Here is a 22,217-nt window from a genome sequence, read left to right on the forward strand (position 1 = left end):
GTCGTATAGTTTCCTGAGCAGACTGTCAACATCATTTGGCAGAATGCTTCAACACCACAACTTTCAAACTAGTACCAAGACATAAGCTGAGCTGGTGGTGAGAAGGGCCCCTCCTCCCCAACAAGTCCTTCACGCATGCCCACATCTTCACATCCTGCGATACAGTGTGAAAGAGACAGTCAACTACTTCCTTCCAAATTGTGCCTTTGCAAAACAGTTCTGGAAAGAGATGTAGAGGATTTTAAATCGAGATTCGTACAAAGCAGTTGTGTAATTTATGATTCTGCACTCCACAGACTATTCCCAGGGATGCACACCGAGACCAACATGTTGCTGGATGACCACCAACTCAGTGAAAGATGGTCTTTGGTCAAGCTTGTTGCTCATACACTGTAAAGAGCAGTCGACAACTGGCACATTTCAAGGTCCAGGATCACATGCTGAGAGACAAACTAAAGCTTGGACCAGTCGCCACAAAGTTTAAATGGAGAAAAAACAATCCAAGGCCCTCATCATCACTGTATACAAAGGTCTTTGATTTTCCAATAAAATGTAGTTGACGTCCAAACAACTCTAGAAATATGTGCTTTGTGGAACATTGAAGCAGTTTTTAAAGAGTACTGTACAAAGTCTTAGAGATAAGTAAGCTAAACTGGCTCATCGATCAAAAAAAAATTGCAGTGGCCAATTGCAGCAATCAGCTACCATATGGATATTACAGCTCTCCACCACTCACCCACTAGAGAAAAGCTGGTATGGGGAGAAATAGCCATATTCACTCATATCATTTCTATTGTGTTGCCCACAGAATATTTCACTACGGTCCAATGCAATCAGACAATTCTATAATTCTGAAAGAAAAGGTTTCTGGGCAGTGCTGCACCAAACTCAGACAACCAGTAAAACCTTCTGTAAATAAGGAACTAGCTTATCCATGATGGTATTAAAAAAAACATACTGCTGGTTTTCAACCTTTAGCTAAACATTTTTTTAAATTAGAAAATGTAGTTCAACTTTTAAACTGGAATTGCCTTATGACCAGACAACATACAAGTGCAAAGAGAATTTTCAGACATGCAACTGCCAAGAAACAGAGAACAACATTAAATCAAAGTATTGAACCACATCAACATTAAAGACATTAAAATTGTGCCTATGAAAGTTTTGGACGTGTCTTGCAACAAAGACAGGTCTGAACTAGCAGTGTTTAATATGCGCCATGTTTGCAGGTTGAAAGAGACTTCATGACACAGCTTAACACTGTCAGTAAAAGATCAAATACTCCAAGTAACTTTGAACATCTCTTAGTTAGAAACCTAAGGCACCACTGCAGAAACTTGTTAACAGCTTTCATGAATCCTGGATATTGCATTACATTATTATTCAGTGGGAGGGGCTGATGTCAAATTACAATCACAAAAAAGTCACTAAGATTAATGTGAACTTCACACTGAATATTATGCAATTTTATATTTGTTCTTCAGATGTGAGCATTGCTGGAAAAGCCAGCATTTATTGCCCATTCATCTTGAACTGTTGCAGTCCATTTAATGTAGGTATACCCACTGTGCAAATAGGAAGGGAGTTTCAGGATTTTGATCAAGCAACGATGAGGAATGGTGATATAGTTCCAAATCAAGATAGTGAGGGAATTGTAAGGGAACTTGCAGGTGATAGTGTTCCCATGCATCTGCAGCCCTTGTCCTTCCAGATGAGAAGTTTAACAACACCAGGTTAAAGTCCAACAGGTTTATTTGGTAGCAAAAGCCACTCCACTTCCAGATGATAGCAGCCAGGACTTTGAGAGGTGCTGTCGGAGAAGCCTTTGTGAGTTGCTGCAGTACATGCTGTAGATGGTACACACTGCTGCCACTGTGCACCATTGGTGGAAGGAGGGAATGTTTACAATGGTGGATGGCATGCCAATAAGACAGCTTTGTTCTGGTTGTTGTCAAGCTACTTAAAAGTTTTTGGAGCTGCACTCATTCAGGCAAGTGGAGAATATTCCATAACACTTCTCACTTGTATCTTGCTGATGTTACCAAACTTTGGGCATTCAGGAGAGTTACTCACGGCAAACTTCCCAGCCTCTGGCCTGTTTTTGTAGGCACAGTATTTATATTGCAGGTCCACTTCAGTTTCTGGTCAAAGGTAACCTCCAGGATGTTGACTGTGGGGTATTCAGTGATAGTAATGCCAATGAACATAAAGTGGAAATGGTTAGATTCTCTTTTGTTGAGATAGTCATGGCCTGGTACTTAAATGGTAATGATATCTGTGTCATGCATTAGCCAAAGCATCAATGTTAACCCAGGGGTTGCAGCATGTGGCACAGACTAAGTTAGACCGCATAAGCCTGCAGTTCCCTAGATTTCTAGATCAGAAATACGAGCAGGAATAGGACTTTGGGCCTTTCGTGCCAGCTCTTTATAAAGGCACTGATTGAAGCGTCCCTTATCTAGAAAAAAATCTCCAGCATTTTTATTTATAGATTTCTCTTATGATGCAAACATACACAGAATCAGATAAGATCTAGAAAGGGAAGAAGCCATTTGGTTCATGATGCCTTTACTGGTGCTAGCTCCATATTTTACCGGCAGCATGGTGGCACAGTGGTTAGCACTGCTTTCTCACAGTGGTTAGCACTGCTGCCTCACAGCGCCAGGAACCCAGGTTCGATTCTTGGCTTGGGCCACTGTCTGCCGAGTCTGCACGTTCTCCTCATGTCTGCGTGGGTTTCCTCTGGGTGCTCTGGTTTCTTCCCACAATCCGAAAGACGTGCTGATTAGGTTTTGCCTTGCTAAATTCTCCCTCAGTGTACCCGAACAGGCGTCGCCAGAGTGTGGTGACTAGGGAATTTTCACAGTAACTTCATTGCAGTGTTAATGTAAGCCTATTTGTGACGCTAATAAATAAACTTTAATAAAAAAACTTTAATCTAATGCTATTTTTCTGTTCATGCAATGTGAACCCTGTTTACTTAATTAGTAAATATTTTCACCCACCATTATTTTCCTCTCCTCTGCCATTACTGCCTGTAAACTTCAATATTCCTTTTTGCTTCAATTCCTTGCTTTAAACTTGCTGCATCTCCTTCTCCCCTCCCTCAACATAACACAATCAGCGCCATTTTGGAGCAGCCTCTCCTCGACCCTCTTGCTCATTACCTCTCCAGCTTGGGACTTACGTTCACAATCAAGTGACTCAAAGCTGATCTCATTCCAAAAGTTTCTTCCTGCCTCTCGCTGCACATCTCAGGAAGCTTCACTTAAGGGTTGGGGAAGGGGTGGTTGGGCAAGACGGCGAGCAGGAGTTAAGTAGAAAAGATTAGCACATTTCTTTTACATTCTTAAATCAATTTAATTTTAATAATTATTTTGTTTGCAAATAAAGTAATTTAGCAATGTACAGTATTTAAACTTACAGGGCATGATCTTTTCGTGGACTCAGTTCCACTTACCCACCCGCTCACCATAACCCTTAATTCCTTTACTGTTCAAAAATGTTTCTATAAGAACATAATAGTGTACAAAGGAAGTATATTTTTGTTCTCATCAGTGAGAATATATCACAGTAGTACAGGTGGTAATTCAGTATTTAGCAGAAATTACTTATATTTTGTTTAATTGTTTACCTTTTGTTTCCATAACTATTGATTTCAATTCAAAACTTACTATGGATTTTTGAAGTCACAATTCTATTGAACAAAAACATGTGCTGGAAGTAGTATGTATACCCAGCAATATTAATATGATGTACATAATGGACTTCCATGGACTGCAGATTTGCAATTCGCTCACCAGTAACAGTAGCCTGAACAAAAAGAAACAGGAGAGGTCCTACTGAGCCTAACAAATGTTTTTGCTCAACTTAACTTCGTTTAAAGTTGTACTTTGCAGGAATGCAACTGCAACATAAGTGAGGACTTACTGCAAATGTTTAAATGAAGTATAATGGTTACAGAAAAAGGGAATAACTAGAACCTAACTATATTCTTCTGCTATGCTCAACCAAAAACGCCAGAACCCCATGTATTACAATGGCACAACCTACTGCTTTATAAGAGGAAAAGAGGATGTAGCAATTGCTGGCAAAACTTTTCATGTTTTTTGAGATAGCCCTTATCTGCTTCCACATGTAGGAAATGGCTAGCCTCTTCTAACAAGGGAATTGACTCCCTTAAATTTCAGGGAAATTATATTTTCATATTTCACCAGTGTCGGAGAGCCTGAGAAATATAAACAGTCCAAATGACCATCTTAATCATTTAATTGTAAAAAAGGTTTAGTATTTAATATATTTATTTTACTGAAGGTAAACTTGATTGCAAACAAAAAACAACATGGAGCATTGTTGCTTCATCTGACCGTGCACTCAGTGTTTCTGGCAAGGAATGTTTATTCAGCATCGCTTACGTAAGAACATTAAGAAAACATGATCATGAAATGTGAGTCTATCAGACATTTTCTAAAACTTTACAACTTGTCATGTGTGTTAATAAGCTTCAAAATTTTCTGTATCAAAGCTGCCTATACTGTAGAAAAATCTATGTACATTTTTAACCATGGTGCCTATCCCAAAGCAGACAATTTTAGCCAGTAGTTTAACAATTCACCAAACAAAAACCAAAGTAAAACAACGCAGTATCATATAGAATTGTGTGCAGAAAGAAACTCCACCATTGGATCTTCGGGGTGGGCTTAATATGAAGACACTTACAAACAAAGAAAGATTAATGGCACAGGAGGCAGCCCTCCCTGCCAGTTGAAAAAGACCCATCCAATCTAATCGCGCTTCCATTCTTGGTCCATAGCTCTTTGGGTTATGGCACCACAAGTGCACATCCAAGTTTTTTTTTAAAAGCACAATAAAAGTTTCAAGCAGTTTCAGATACCCACTACCCTCTGGTAGTTCAAAACCCTCTGGGTTCAAGTTTAGTCTTCAAATGCCCTCTGATTCTTCCATCAATTATTTTAAATCTATGTCCCTTGGTTACTTACCACTTTGCTAATAGAAATAGGCCCTTCCTAGCCACTCTGTATAGATCCCCATTACAATTTTATACATATATCTAAATCTCACCTTAGCTTCCTCTGTTCCAAAGAAAACAAACCCAGCAAATCCAATCTTTTCTCACTAGCAGAAATCTCCACTCTGTCAATGTCCTTGTGAATCTCCTGTGTAAACATTCCAATGCAAATACATCTTTCCTGACAATGTGGTGACCAGAACAGAATTATTTATTTATTTAAACTTCCATCATGACCAATAGTAAACTTTACAATCAATCATTTTAAGGGGAGGTGGTGGTGTAGTGATATTGTCATTGAACCAGCAATCCAGAGACCCAGAGTAATCACCCGGGTTCTAATCCCACATTGGCAGATGGTGAAATTTGAATTCAATAAAACACCTGGAATTATAAACAGATGACCATGAAACCACTGTTATTTTTTTTAAAATCTGGTTCAGTAATAAATCTGTTGCCCTTACCCAATCTGGCTGCAACCCCACAACGTGGTTGTCTCTTAAATAGTCTCAGTCTAAGGGCAGCAACCTCAGCCAGTGATGCCCACATAAATTTGTTTTCAATTTACAAGTAAAATATAAAATAATATATGATTAGATATGGTAGCTGCATCAGAATTCAAAATGTAATATTCATTAGAGTTTATTAATTGTGCAGATAAGATATGAAATTGAACTATTCCCAGAGTTGTTGTTTTACATCTTAATTCAATGAATTATTTTGAGTTCTGCAGTTTATAGCTGCTGGGATCCGTCTGCGCAGCAAGTAGTAAAGTTTGAAGATCAGTAGTAATCTCACAAACGAACAGCAGTTGATCACATCTACTCTCGAGTAACCTTGGACTGCAATCACGTACTGCATTTGAGTAACTATGGTAATCAGTAATGACCCTGCAAGACCTTTTCAGAAACTTTCAATGGCTTTACATTGTTGCTTTGTGGTTCTGTTTGACCACACAGGTGCCCCATGTTCCAATACAGCAAGGATTCCCAAACTGGGTTCCATGGCAAGACAGGCACATTTGAAAAATTCAGCAGAGCTGCTTGTCCAATCAAAGGCTAGTTTCTGGAGAAGGGGTGAACAGCAGAACGATGAGAAGAGAGGCCTCCAGAATTGGAGTACACCGGAGAATGGGGGGGGGGGGGTCATGGGAGCCTTGGAACTGGGGAGCAGAGTGGATCTCGGAGCAAGAGAAAAAAATCAGAGGAGTGTGAGAGAGAGAAGCGGGAGGGAAAGAGCGCGCGCGTGCAACAGGGGGGGGGGAGGGAAAGAGCGCGCGCACGCGGAGGGGGAAGGGAAAAACCACGCACGCGCAACGGGGGAAGAGAAAGAGTGCATGCGCGCGGGGGGGGAAGGGAAAGAGCACGTGGGGAGGGGAAAAAGCAAGAGCGCACACGGGTGGAGGGGGGAAGGGAAAGAACACACGCGCGGGGGGGGGGGGGGGGGGGGGGAGCGTGCACCCAGAGGGGGGAAGGGAAAGAGCGCGTGGGAAGGGGAAGGGACAGAGCAAGAGCGCACGCGTGCGCGAGACAGGGGAAGGGAAAGAGCGCACGCAACAGGAAAGGGAATGGGCGCACGCGCATGGAGGGGGGAGGGAGGGAAAGAGTATGCGCGCGTGACGGGGCGGAGGGAAAGAGCACGCACACGCAACAGGGGAAGGGAAAGAAAGCACGCGCGCGCACGTCGGGGGGGGCGGAAGGGAAAGAGCATGCAGTGGGGGGGGGGGGGGGGGAGGGAAAGAGCGCGCGCACGCGGGGGGGGGAGAGCGCACGCGGAGGGGGAAGGGAAAGAGCGCATGGAGGGGGAAGGGAAAGAGCGCACGGAGAGGGAAGGGAAAGAGCGGGCGCGCAGAGGGGAAAGGGAAAGAGCGGGCGCGCAGAGGGGGAAGGGAAAGAGCGCGCGCGCAGAGGGGGAAATGGAAGGAGCGCGCGCAGAGGGGGGAATGGAAGGAGCGCGCGCAGAGGGGGGGAATGGAAGGAGCGCGCGCAGAGGGGGGAATGGAAGGAGCGCGCGCAGAGGGGGGAATGGAAGGAGCGCGCGCAGAGGGGGGGAATGGAAGGAGCGCGCGCAGAGGGGGGAATGGAAGGAGCGCGCGCAGAGGGGGGAATGGAAGGAGCGCGCGCAGAGGGGGGAATGGAAGGAGCGCGATCAGAGGGGGGAATGGAAGGAGCGCGCGCAGAGGGGGGAATGGAAGGAGCGCGCGCAGAGGGGGGAATGGAAGGAGCGCGCGCAGAGGGGGGAATGGAAGGAGCGCGCGCAGAGGGGGGAATGGAAGGAGCGCGCGCAGAGGGGGGAATGGAAGGAGCGCGCGCAGAGGGGGGAATGGAAGGAGCGCGCGCAGAGGGGGGAATGGAAGGAGCGCGCGCAGAGGGGGGAATGGAAGGAGCGCGCGCAGAGGGGGGAATGGAAGGAGCGCGCGCAGAGGGGGGAATGGAAGGAGCGCGCGCAGAGGGGGGAATGGAAGGAGCGCGCGCAGAGGGGGGAATGGAAGGAGCGCGCGCAGAGGGGGGAATGGAAGGAGCGCGCGCAGAGGGGGGAATGGAAGGAGCGCGCGCAGAGGGGGGAATGGAAGGAGCGCGCGCAGAGGGGGGAATGGAAGGAGCGCGCGCAGAGGGGGGAATGGAAGGAGCGCGCGCAGAGGGGGGAATGGAAGGAGCGCGCGCAGAGGGGGGAATGGAAGGAGCGCGCGCAGAGGGGGGAATGGAAGGAGCGCGCGCAGAGGGGGGAATGGAAGGAGCGCGCGCAGAGGGGGGAATGGAAGGAGCGCGCGCAGAGGGGGGAATGGAAGGAGCGCGCGCAGAGGGGGGAATGGAAGGAGCGCGCGCAGAGGGGGGAATGGAAGGAGCGCGCGCAGAGGGGGGAATGGAAGGAGCGCGCGCAGAGGGGGGAATGGAAGGAGCGCGCGCAGAGGGGGGAATGGAAGGAGCGCGCGCAGAGGGGGGAATGGAAGGAGCGCGCGCAGAGGGGGGAATGGAAGGAGCGCGCGCAGAGGGGGGAATGGAAGGAGCGCGCGCAGAGGGGGGAATGGAAGGAGCGCGCGCAGAGGGGGGAATGGAAGGAGCGCGCGCAGAGGGGGGAATGGAAGGAGCGCGCGCAGAGGGGGGAATGGAAGGAGCGCGCGCAGAGGGGGGAATGGAAGGAGCGCGCGCAGAGGGGGGAATGGAAGGAGCGCGCGCAGAGGGGGGAATGGAAGGAGCGCGCGCAGAGGGGGGAATGGAAGGAGCGCGCGCAGAGGGGGAAGGGAAAGAGTGCACGCGCGCGATGGGGGAAGGGAAAGAGCGCGCGCGCAGAGGGGGGAAGGGAAAGAGCGCACATGCACGGAGGGGGAAGGGAAAGAGCACACGCCTGTGGAGGGGGAAGGGAAAGAGCGCACGCGCGCAATGGGGGAAGGGAAAGAGTGCACGCGCGCGGAGGGGGGGGGGAAGGGAAAGAGCGCACACGCGGAGGGAGGAAGGGAAAGTGCGCACGCGCGTGGCAGGGAAGGGAAAGAGCATGCGCATGGAAGGGGTGTGTGCGCGCATTTACTTTGTGAAGTTTGTTTTTCTGTTTATTACTGTTTGCTACTGGAGGATCCTCACTGCCGATAAGCAATCTGTACCATCCACAATGGTGAATTATACAGTCTCATAATTTGTTCCAATAATGTTCCCACCACAATGGTTAATCTGACCAGCCATAATTACTCAGGTTATCCCTTCCATCATTTTTAAACAACTGTACAACATTAGCAATCCTCTGACACCAGGCCTGGAGCCAGTGTGGATTGGAAAACAATGGCCAGAGCCTCCTCTAGTTCTTCTTTGGCTTTCCTTAGCAGCCTGGGATACATTTCATCCAGGCCTAGCAATTGATCCACCAAGCACCTAATATTTCCTCCCTCAATGTTTATCCCAATATTTAAGCCGATTTCTTGCGCACAGCTGATGACACCAGAAATCCTGGCCCCAGAGAGCACGGAGGCCGTGGCGCCCAGCGGGGAGCTCACTAAACAGCTTCCACTGATGTCGCCCGGCCCATTGCGCTGCTAGAGCGCCTCCCCCCCCCCCCCCCCCCCCCCCCCATGTCTTCTGCCTTCATACACAAGTTACATTTTTGATCTCTAATTGGCCCTAATCTTTCCATAGATGTTGTCTTCCTCTTTTGTATTTATAAAACATCTTTGGGGTTCCCTCGATTTGACTTGGCAACTTTTTTTTCCCCCCATCTCTTCTCTCTAATTTCCTCCTTAATTTCATTCTTGTACTTCCAAACTTCTCTATGCATTCTGCAGTTTTAAGTTCCTGGAATCTGACATGAGGTTTATTTTTTCCTTCATGCTATTCTGTGTTCTCTTTGACAAGCAGGGAGGTCTTTGTGGAAACATATTTGTTCTGTACCCTTTTTCACCTTGAATACCTTGCACTGGTCTGACACTGATTTGCTTCAAGTAGCTGTTTCCAATCCACTTTTTGCAAAATTGCATCACAGCTTAGTAAAATTAGCTTTACCCCAACTTAAAACTCCACCTGAATTATGACCACTACCAAAAAAATGCTCTCCCTCACTGATAACCGCTGTCACCTGGCCAGCTCCAATCCCTAAAACAAAGTCCAAAACTGTCCCTTTTCCAGTTGGGCTTTCCACTATTTGCAAAAAAAGTTCTGAATAGAATAGAATTTAAGTATTCTGCACCCTCTGTACCTTGATGAACAATGAATTTATCCCAGTTAATACTTTGGTAGTTGAAATTCCATTTGTTTCTGCATTTTTCAGTATTTTGGAAACCTATTTTCTCATTAATCTAACTCTGGTTCTGTGAATGTCTTCAGTATATTCTCAGCAGCGTGAGTGCCCTTTTTATATTCCAAATTTCAACCCACATTGCTTCAATTCACTGGTATTCAATCCACAGGGTCATACATTGCACACACGTCTTTCTGCCAGCCTTTCTTATTATGTCTCACCAGGCTTATTTTTTGTACCATATTCTGCTAATGAACTGACTGGTTAAATCAGGGGTTCCAAACTGTGGGTTGCCAGTTTCTCCTCCTCTGAGGCTACAATGTGGAGACTCCAGAGGGACAGCCCTGTAATTGGCTCTGAGTCACTGTGACACGCATGCGTGTGATGATCACTTCTTGGTCTTTTGGTTAAGATCAAGTCCAAGATCAGGTGCAATGCCTTTTCTTGTCAGCTTGGATTGTTTCTTCAGAAGGAACTCTTCAAAATGCAGCTAATGAAAATACAACAAAACTTACTCCAACTTATAAATCAAAGAAAGGGTTTAATAAAGAATCATTATCCAAACTTGGGGCCTCGCCCTGGGCCACTCCAACCCACCTACAATTCTACAAAGTTCCTTATTTATAGTGAATCAGCTGGTCAGCTGACTATTACATCACTTTGTAATTGGTTCCAATGGTTTACTGGGTCAGCTGACCCTTACATCTTGTTCCCATTGGTCACATTACATCCAAAACAAAGTTGTCACTGGTTACATTCTAACATGGATCTTGTATGTCTTTCGTGTGGGAACCATGAATTGGATTCAATTTGAATTGGCAAGGAGATGGATTAGGACTTGCCCTGTCCACTCTGTGCAAAGCCAATCAATTTTTTTTTAAAAAAAGGTTATTCAATAACAGCAAAGGAAGTAAGGACCAAGATCCCAGCACTGCCTCCATCACAGCTTGCAAAATGCTCTGGAAGAAACCACCATGACATTCCTCCTCCTGCTCCCCCCCCCCCCGCCCCCCCCAAAAAAAACACCCACCCACTTTCCACCCCCTAACCCATCACACTCATGGTCTAGCAAATACCATTGCTTCATTTGAAATAATTGCTTCTCATCCTTCATTGTAGCTGAGATTGTTTCATTAAGCAATAATGCGATGTTCCTTCCCACCTCCACCCACTGTCTGAAAACCTTGCAACCAGAAACAGTCAAGTCCCGGGGGTAACAAAGTCATGAATAATGGTTTCGGCAGCATTTAAGCTGCCGTGGGTGGAGTCATTACTGAAGATGGGCCCGCCAGGATTCTAAAATATAGCAAGTTACTGCTGTTACAGCCATTGCGCAGACTTTGGCAACGAGTATTTTGTGGACTTTGATAGCATTGCCTAATGTGCAAAGTATGGAATCCAGGATGTGAAATGAAATTAGTGACTTTTGCCATATTAAGCCCACAGAAACATTAGTTTCTCCTGTGGTAACAGTCAAACTACCATAATCTATGTGAAGATTACAGAACAGTAGGAAATCTCACAACACCAGGTTAAAGTCCAACAGGTTCATTTGGTAGCACAAGCCACAACCTTTCAGGGCGCTGCTCCTTCATCGGGTAAGTGGGAGTTCTGTTCACAACAGGGCATATAAAGACACAAACTCAATTTACAAAATAATGGTTGGAATGCGAGTCTTTACAGGTAATCAAGTCTGAAAGGTACAGGTAATGGGAGTGGAGAGAGGGTTAAGCACAGGTTAAAGAGATGTGTATTGTCTCCAGCCAGGAGAGATTTTGCAAGCCCAGGCAAGTTGTGGGGGTTACAGATAGTGTGACATGAACCCAAGATCCCAGTTGAGGCCGTCCTCATGTGTGCGGAACTTGGATAGCCAAGAAGGGGCAGCGCTCTGAAAGGTTGTGGCTTGTGCTATCAAATAAACTTGTTGGACTTTAACCTGGTGTTGTGAGACTTCTTACTGTGCTTACCCCAGTCCAATGCCAGCATCTCCACATCAAAATTACAGAAGACATTACTGGCTCAGGATCTACAGTGGTTAACACCTCACTGAGGCAAAACGAGAAAATGCTGATAGCAACACATCAGACAGTTGAGTTAAAGCAGCAAGGAATTGCGTCAAAAAAATCTTAAATAAACAATGCAAATAACGCATTGTTTCATAAACGGAATTTATTTACAGGATATTTAAATAACAAAACACCATTTGTACCAGCACCTTAAAAGTTGCCCTGCTCTTTTGAAACTTTCTCCTAATTTCTCTAACTTTTAATCTAGATCCTCCCTCTGTTTTCCCTTCCTTCTTTCAAAATATTTGAGCCATGCTCAAAATGATGACCTCGATGAAATGTGTTAAACTGCTTTTGACTTCCAACATAGAGCGGACTTAAACTCTCATGCTGAATTGTACCAGAATGCCTGTTTCAGGTAATAGATTTTCAAACAATCGTTGTTAGAATTATACTTAATTTTATCTTGAGTCGGTAACAGTAATTATGGTCTAACATAGTGAATATGAATACCTTGTGTTCAATAATATTTACCCAGAAAGTGGTTACAAAACAGAAATAACTATTACGGGTAGTTGAGACAAATAGTATAAGATGCATTTAAGGAAAAACTAGATCAACACACAATGAAAAGGAACAGAAGGTTATGCAGATTGAGTTAGAATGAATAGCAAAGTGAGAGGAAGTTCATAGCATAAACACTGACATGGACCAGTTTGGCTGAATGCCCTGTTTCTGTGCTATACATTCTCTAGTTCTAGGCAAGATTATAAGATGAGAAAACAGAGATCAAACTCAAAACCAGGAAGCAATTTAATGAACCATACAGATTATGTCAATCCCACTAAAATGGATGATACTAATGCACACCCCTTAATGGGCAGTACCATTTCAGACTTAAGCTCATGTCAAAAGCTTGCCTCTAGTGTAGCACATGGTGAACAGCTAGAACCAAACAGTAACTTGTTCCACAAAGTTTTGAAGAAGCCAAACACCTCTTTGGTCCTTCCTTAACGTGGCTGACTACTTGCCTTTCCTTTCTCATTGTCGAGACGAGCTTTCCATAAACTGGGCCACAAGTTCCCTTCCTTCTTTCCCCGGCTCCCCAAAAAGCACTCTCCGTGCAGTACATCAGAAATAACCACTTCATTTTTTTGACTGGCACAAATAATTTAATTTGGATTTTATTTTCACAAATTAAACTTGTGCTTCCTATGAAACATAAGTAATTCATTTCTCATTCATGAGGTGTGCAGCTACGAGTTCTCTTCCCTCTTATGTGGAAAATTTGATTTGGTCTTCATATACATACTTATCAGAATTCCAAACTTTGTATCTTTGATTTTATTGGCGTGTGTGCACAACAGCATTGTGAAGGATCAGTCACAAATGTGCTCAAGCTAGGAATTACATCCTTCATCTCAGTATGGCTCAATGGCATGTATGACTGCAACAGTACAAAATATAGAAAGGTTAAACTGACTGGTCTTTTCATCCAACTGCATATACACAAGCAGGGTATAAAACATATTTATGGTGGAGGAAAGCTTTATTGTGAAGTCATGGTAGGGCAAGATGGAATACAATTTGAACTAAAATGTCTAAGTAATGCATTGGGTGGATTACTAGTAAGGTATCTACATAACATTCAGTCTGGTCACAATTTCCAATAAATTACAACTGGCACATTCATTTCAGTCATGAGCAGGGAGATTTTTTTAAATGTTGATACTATGTTCCGTATACTTAAAGCCAATGACTACTTTTAGCTGCTCTAAAAGGCAACAGATCATTAAAAAACTTGACAGTTATCAATCTCCTCCTTGAGCCTGTAAAGTTGTAAATACAAATAATTTACCATGCTGGCTCCAGCCTTCTCTCTTGAACAGAAGTCTGATTTACACTATCATGCTTAAGGAATCATTATGATCTACAGAATACAAAGTTAAAGTTTATTTAGTAATCATTAACAAAGATGTGCAGGTTAAAGTTTAATGTTTATTAAAGTATTTATTAGTGTCACAAGTAGGCTTACATTAACACTGCAATGAAGTTACTGTGAAAATCCCCTAGTCGCCACACTCCGGCGCCTGTTCGGATACACTGAGGGAGAATTTAGCATGGCCAATGCACCTAACCAGCATGTCTTAAGGACTGTGGGAGGAAACCGGAGTACCCGGAGGAAACCCACGCAGACACGGGGAGAACATGCAAACTCCACACAGACAGTGACCCAAGACAGAAATCAAACCCAGGTCCCTGGTGCTGTGAAGCATCAAGGGTAACCACTGTAACACCCCAAAGAGTAGACCCCCAATCTAATTGCAACAGAATAAGATTAAAATCTTGAAAATATTTTTGTAATGAACTTTCTCTCATTTGAAAGGTGGAAAGTGACAGTTTCAATCTTCACATACAATAAGAAGCAGGTAAATCATTCCATAAGGGGGAAAAAAACCACTAATTATTTTCCTTTTAAACAACACGGTGGTCAAGATTGGCAGCATTCAATTTCTCCATTCACAGCAGCAGGACCAGAGAATCCCAACTGCAGGCAAGGTCGGAAAATTCCATTACTCAAAAATCCCATAACTCAAGAGAATACAAGAACTTTCATCCTCAAGGTACCGTGCGTAAGAGGACATTGGTGACCATGGACTTTCATCGGATTGGTCCATGATTACACTTGGCAGAATACTGCAGCGGCTTGCCAATGCCTTCTGCAAATGGCTGATCTGATAATCAACCCATTCAGCCACATTAAAAATGCAACACCGTGGCCATCAAGTCCTGAAATGGGACTTCAATCCAGAGCTTCTGGTCCAGAGATACTAACACTACACTACAAGACCTATAGGAACTTAATAGGCTAAAATTTGTTTTTACCCTCTAAATCCAACATCTTTAAGAGGATTTGAAATTGTTTACAGCATCAGAATAAAGACTCATTCTCAAATTCCACCAGTTTCAATTGGGTTTGGCTGAAAGGGTGACATTTGAAGACCTTCTCATACTATTCATATCAATTAAGGAAACAACTCAATAGAAAACATTGGTAAGCATGTTTGAGTCTTGCTCTCTTCTGCTAAAACTGCTCATTATTCCAAGATCATTCTGGAAAGCAAAGATAACCCCAGCTTATTTTCACTATGCAAATCACCTTCTTAAATTCCCCTCCCGAATTTCCTCTAGTTTCACCTCCATACATGCAAAAAAAACTCATGGCTTTCTTTGTCACTAAGATCGAGACCATCCAATCAGCTACCTCTATCATCTCTCTCCCTTCCACTAGTCAATTGTTCAAACTAAAACTCCCTCTGAACTAGCCCTGAACTCAGACCTTTCTCGTTTTGTCTCCTATTGCCCCTTGTGGCCTCTCCAAGCTCATCCTGTTCACAAGTCCCACTTCCTGCTCTTTCAACCTTATTTCCATTAAACTGATCACCCAACTTCCTGTCCTGATCTCTACATTAGCAGATATTGTTAATGGTCCTCTTTAATTTTTGTTCGTCTCTCCCTTAAATCTACCATCATTGCCCCCTCCTCAAAAAACAAATCTTAATCCCACCATCACTATCACCCTGTCTCCAACTTCCCTTTCCTCAGTAAAATCCTTGAATGTTTTGTCACCTCCCAAAACTCAACATTTAAATCCCTTCCATTAGTTTTCTATCCCTCCTACAGTACTAAAATAATTCTTCTGAAAATCACAAAAAACATCCTCCACGAGTGTGACAAAGGTAAACTAACTCTCCTCACTCTTTTCAATCTGTCTGCAGCCTTAGACACACGATCGCACCATCCTGCTCCAATGCCTCTCCACTGTTATCCAGCTGGATGAGACTGCTCTTGCACTTGTCTTCTGGTTAGATGCCACCACCATCAATCCTTGGGCCCCCTCCCATTTTCAATTTACATGCTGCCCTTCAGTTATATCTGAAAGCACAGCATTAAATTTTGCATGCACGCTGACTACACCCAGCTCTACTTGCCACCTCTCGAGCTAAATTATTTCTAGATAAGCAAATATGTCCTCCAATTAATTACTGGAAGACTAAAGCCATCATTTGCAATCTCTGCTCCAAACACTGTTCCCTAGCTACCAACTCCGATTCTCCCTGACAACAATCTGAATGTAAACCATTCTGCTTGCAACCCTGAGGCAAGCTTCCGACCGCATATTCACGCCATCAAGACATCTATTTCCACCTTCACAACATCACCTGACTTTATCCATCTCAACTAACTTGCTGCTGAAATTCTCATCAGGCAGTCACCTTCTTGAGTTGGAAGATGGATCAGGAATGGGAAGGGAAGTGTTCCTAAAACTTGCATTTATATTGCACCCTTAACCTAGTACAATGTCCCAAGAGCACAAGCAATCAAAATTTGCCACCCAGCGACAAGAGGAAATATGTCAGATCACCAGAAGCTTAATCAAAGAAACACATTTTAAGAATTGTGGTAAGGGAGAAAAGAAAAAAACAGGAGTTTTGAGAAGGAGCTTAGAGCCTGGGAACTGAAGACGCAGTAGCTGACTGTGGAACTATTAAAAATCAGAAATGTGTAAGAGCTCAGAATTGAGAAACGCAGAGATCTCAAAAATTTTTGGAGTTGGAGGGGTTTGCAGAAATTTAGAGGGGCGAGACCATGAAGGGAATTGAAAACAAGGGTGAGAATTTTAAATGAGACATTGCTGGACCAAGAGCCATGGTAGTTCAACGAGTGCACAGGTAATGGGCAAAAGAATTTTGAAGCAAGTTAGGATATGGGCAGTAGAGTTTTAGATAAGCTCAAGTTTATGGAGGGTGGAAGACGGGAAGCCAGCCAGGAGAGAACCAGAACAGACAAGTCTAGAGGTAACAAAGTATGAACGAGGCTGTCAGTGCAAACGAGCTGAGGCAAGGACAGAGTCGGGATATATTATGGAAGTAATCAGTCTTGGTGAGGTAGCAAATGTGGTCAGAAGTTGAGTTAGATGTCAAATATGCCACAAAGGTTGTCAACGGTCAAGTTCAACCTCAAGCAATCGCCAGGGAGAGGGATGGAGTCACTGACTATGGAAAATAATTTGTGATGAGGGCACAAGTAATACTTCAAACTAAATGTTGGAGGAAATTTCTGCTTATCCAGCACTGCATTTTTAAAATGTATTCTTTTATGTGATATGGGCATCACTGGCAAAGCCAGCAGTTGCAGCCCATTCCTAATTGCCCTTGACTGAGTGGCTTGCTAAGCCATTGCAGAAGAGTCAACCACATGGCAATGACTCTGCAGTCACATCAGGTAGGGATGACAGCTATCCTTCCCTGACAGACATTAGTGGATCAAATGGGTCTTTAACAACAACTGACAATATGGTCACTTTCACTGAGCTTTTAATTCCAGATTTTATCAATCAAATTCTAATTTTACCAGCTGCCATTTGCACCCATGTCCCCAAAGCATTAGCCTGAGCATCTGCATTACTAGTTCAGTGACATTATCACTACACCACCTACTGCCCCAATATAATCAGACAAAAAGCCTGACAAATTAAGAGAATTTGGAGACATTGAGGGAGATGGTGGTGGTCAACTGTGCCGAAGGCTCGAGGCAGATTGAGAAGGATGAGAGGTACAGTTTATGATATCCTGTGTAGCTGTGACTGTGACTTAGATAATGGCCATTTCTATACTGTGGCAAGGGTGAAAAAAACAATTCACCGAATTACAGAAAAGAAAGCCATTCAGTCCATCATATCTGCACCTGCACTCTGAATTAACATTATGATTCCCTTTTCCCCATAACACTGCACATTGTTTCTATTCAAATAATCATCTAATGCCCTCGAATGCTTCGACTGATCCGGCCATACTTCCATGCAAGGCATTCCACATCCGAACCACTCGCTGTGTGAAAAAGGTTTTTGTCATTCCATATTTGCTTCTTTTGCAAACCACTTCAAATCGGTGCCCTCTTGTTCTCGATCCTTTTACGAGTGGGAACAGTTTCTCCCCATCTACTCTGTCCAGGTCCTTCATGTTTTTGAACATCTCTACCAAATTTCCTCTTAGGCTTCTTCTCTCCAAGATGAACAGTCCTAAGTTCTCCAATCTATCTTCAGCACTCAAGTTTCTCATCCCTGGAACCATTTCTGTAAATCTCTTGTGCAATATTTCAAATGCATTCACATCCTTCTTAAAATATGGCGCCCAGAACTGTACACAGTACTCCAACTGAGGTCTACCTAGTATCTTATATGGTTCAGCATAGCCTCCTAAAGTGTAATATACTGCATGCTTTATTACCTTCTCTATCTGTCCTGCCACCTTCAATGACTTATGCATGCACGCACCCAGGTCTCTACTCTTGCACACATGATTAAAGGGAATAAAAGGAGGAATGAAGATTTAAGGTGCCTATTCCTCAGCAAACAACAGTTTATGTACTCTAGGAAGGTGAAGTATTCCTTTGTATTCAGAGTTCCAACACATAATTCACACCACTTTGCAAAAATATGGTATACATTTGGATTCCATCTAGTCATTCAGGTCAAGTTCAGCAAAAGACTGAACTTTTATTCACACAAATTCATAAATAAATGTTAGTCAAAAACATCCATCAACTTGTCAATAACCCTCCTCTTATTGAGATCTAGGTGCCAACCAGCCATCATGTTTAGTTGTCAGCTGTTTGACATTTACATTGCAAGTGCGAGGGCTGGCAGTGGTTGGAGAAAAGGCAGGGAAGGGTGTTCCTCAAAGAGTTTCTTCCACTGGGGACCACTATCTGCATACCAATCCTTTGATCTCTGGAAAATGTGGTTCAAAAGCAACAAGAGATTTTATGTTTGTTTTTTCACCCATTCAATGCTGCCTCAAATATTTTAGGTAGACCTCTACGCCGAATTGGATCATCACATCTTGATGAAATTAGATCTATTGCCTAAAAAATTAGCTCTGTCATATTCATGGAGACCAAATCTCACCTACTGTTTCAAAAATGAACTGTGACGCATACTGTTGGAAATGTGATGTGATCATCAATTTGTTTCAAATGATGTTCAAGGGTGTTTGTAGACTTCAGTCCACCAACAAAGCTGACTGTCTTATTGTCTTCTGCGTTTGTTAGCGGAGCTTGTCATTTTTGCCATGGTTAAAAACACAAACCAATTCTTAGATTAAATGAATTTTGAGTGATTAACCACTACACTGCAGCAATGTTAATTTGAGTACCAGGTTTTCTGTTTTTACCAACGCTCCCCTTGCCTTGTCCAGTTTATTTTAATATATATATGTATTGCCTCTTCAGTCATTTTTAGCTGACATATAAGTTTCTATTGGATAGTCAACAATTTTTTTTATTTGATCAGCCTTAGGGAAGCAGGGTCATTTGAGAAGCCATGGGTACTCCCCTTGCCCTTTGGCAAGTCACCCCAGTCCCAGGCAAGGGTCCTATGCTCAAGTTTATGAGTCATGGCCAACTGTGTAATTTCCAGTTGTGTTGACAGCAGAGCTAGAATCAAGGGATAACAGCTGTCCAAAAGCTGAAGAGCTTAGGGAAGAGGACTCACGTTTCCTTTAAGCGCGAGGAAGATAACAGGAAACCACCTCATGTATTCTTTTTTCCAATCATATTGAACATTGAAATTGAAAATGGGAGGTTCTACAAGGATGTGGAGGATCATGAGTTGTGAGCAGAGGACCGGCCCTTAGGCAGGTCACCACAACACACCTTTCCAATGTTGGTAAATCATGCGGCAGTTTTCCCATTGATCCACTTTAATTTTCACCAATGTCATTCACAGACTGAACTAAATCAATGATTTCAATATTAATAGTCGTTTGGTGGCACAGGACGTTTTGCCGAAAAGATATATTTTGTCAAAGCTTTTGAACAATCACATCTAATGTTGGACACCGTGTTTTGAGTTTTTCAATCAGAGGCTGGTTAGGTACGGCCTTTGCCTTGCCTGTTGCAAACAGCGGAAGGGACATGCCACTTGATACAATTCACCAGTCTTTGGGATGTACAGTCTACATACCGAGCATCAGGCGAAAGCTATTTTCAGCAATACTCTATTTTAACATTACCATCCCAAATCCCAGTGTGGTTTTAGAACTGGAAGGTTCGCAATTGACAAGATCGTCTCAGTCTGGCAGCTATAGGAGAAATGCCGTGAACAAAGGAGGCTACCATACATTGCCTACAATCCCACCAAAACATCGGACCATGTGAGCAGAGGCAGTCTTACTTAAACTGAAGAAAATCGACTGTGCTCCAAAGCTGCTCAGGGTGATTTCCTCTTTCCATAGCAAGGTGACAGGGAAGGTCAGCAATAAGGAACTACATCAGAACCCTTTGAGATCTACAGTGAAGTCAAACAAGGTTGCATTCTAGCCCCAACAGTTATTATATGCTTCTCTTTGCTACTGGCACATGCCTTCAATTCATTCTCAAAAGAGTTTCTACTAATATACCATAATAGACAAAGTTGTTCAGCTTTGCGCAGCTGAGATCAAAGACAAAATTACATCAGGTTCTCAGAGTCATTCTAAGCACTCGCATTCTGTACCAAGAAACACCTCCAACAGACTCTTTCCCACTTGCAAAGAGTTTGGCTTGACCATCAGCATCGGGAAGACAAATATCATGGTCCAGGGCATTCCCATACTGCAAACAGCATTGACAATATAACACTCGAGGTTGTTGATAGCTTCACATATGTAGGCTCCACAATCATCAGCGATTCCTCATCTGATGCTGAACCCAACACACATATTTCAAAAGCTGCATCTGTTATGCCCCAGCTGAGTAAAAGTGTGTAGAACAAAGCAAAGTGACCAAGAACACCAAATTACTAGTCTGCCAAACCTGCGACCTCCTCTACAGTAGTTAGACCTGGACAGCATATGGTAAGCAGGAGAAAAGGCTAAACAGCTGCCACCTTCACTGTCTCAGACATATCCTTGGCATCACTTGGCTGGACTAGGTCACCAACTCAGGAGTTTTGAAGCATTTTAATTCCATCAGCATAAGCTTAATGCTAAGTCAATGGCATCTGCGCTGGATCATGAGCTGCTGGGCATCCATACCTCTGCCATAATGGCACATTCAATTGAGATATAAAAATGACAGACATCAACGCAGACAACTGAGAGACAGATGTCACTGACCATAACCTCAAGAGGCTGACTGTTTAGAGAGGCAGTGGAAGAGACAAGGTGAAACAGAAAGCTCATCTGGCCAAGAAGAGAGCCAGAGAAAACAGGAGAGAGTGTGAATCCTGCACCTTCTCAAGCCACTATCTTCCTCTTCATCAAAGGCAGCATGCGAGAGTGAGGTTCCTGAACTATAACAACTGATGTTTAACACAAACAATAAAAGCACAAACCACTGTCTCATAAGGAAGGAAGGCTGTCAAAGGCTTGATTTACCTTTCTATTTTCACTAGCTTTGGAAGAGTTTTCACTTTAGGCCCATTGGAAACTTGAGCAAAAATGCACTTGAAATTGCACTAGTTAGCTTACACTTCAAAGTTTCTGCTAAAATACATTTTTACAATCACTAACTTAAAATCTTCTATGAACCAGCACATTTGTACAGTGTGATAGGAATAATTATCACCTTCTTCTATTAAGAACTATTTTAACCTGATAAAGTTTTATTAATACAGCTGAAAATGACAAACCAAAAATAAACATCTTTAGTAGTCATAAGTAACCTGAAGTAAAATTATTGAAAAATACTAAACAATTAATACATTTATTGCATACACTTGTCTCTTTCTTAGTAAATTAAGTATTTTTTGATATGAATCAACTTTAAAAAATGCATGGAAAGAATTGCAATTTATAGGTGCCTTCCCAAACTAGCACAAACTCATGCTTATTTTGTCACAGGCTCTGACTCAGATTAATTCATAGAATCATAAAATCCCTACAATGCAGAAGAGGCCATTCGGCCCATCGAGCCTGCACTGACTTTCTGGCAGTGTTTCTTCCCCAGGCTCTTTCCCCCATCCTATTACCGTAACACCCATGGCTAATCTATCTAATTTAAGAGGCAATTTAGGATGACCAATCTACCTAACTTGCACATCTTTGGACTGCAGGAGGAAACCGAAGCACCCAGAGGAAACCCACAGAGACACGGGGAAAATGTGCAAACTCCACACGGATGGTCACCCAAGGTCGGAATTGAACCCGGGTCCTTGGAGCTGTGAGGAATCAGTGCTAGCTACTGTGCAACCGTGTCGCCGAATTGAATCAGCAATGATCACGAAACACAATTTAAATAGTTTGGGGAGTGATGGTTTGGATTTAAAATTCCCTGATCTTTTGCGTTATTGATTTTGCTCAGATTCTATGACCCTATGATTCTAGATTGTGCTGTTATAGTTAGCAGAAGTTATTTGTTTTTAAATTAATTACTTATCTTTTATTTTGTCAGTTCCATATGAATTTTCCTGGTGTTTA

General features: G+C 43.4%; 1 protein-coding gene across 20 annotated transcripts in view; it reads right to left on the minus strand.

The window, feature by feature from the left end:
* The window catches only part of map4k3b (mitogen-activated protein kinase kinase kinase kinase 3b), a 288,964-nt gene that overhangs the window by 193,307 nt on the left and 73,440 nt on the right, over nt 1-22,217 (minus strand). The gene's annotated exons all lie outside the window — the stretch shown is intronic.

Source organism: Mustelus asterias, chromosome 15 (assembly GCF_964213995.1).
Source record: "Mustelus asterias chromosome 15, sMusAst1.hap1.1, whole genome shotgun sequence".
In the NCBI taxonomy this organism is placed as follows: Eukaryota; Metazoa; Chordata; class Chondrichthyes; order Carcharhiniformes; family Triakidae; genus Mustelus; species Mustelus asterias.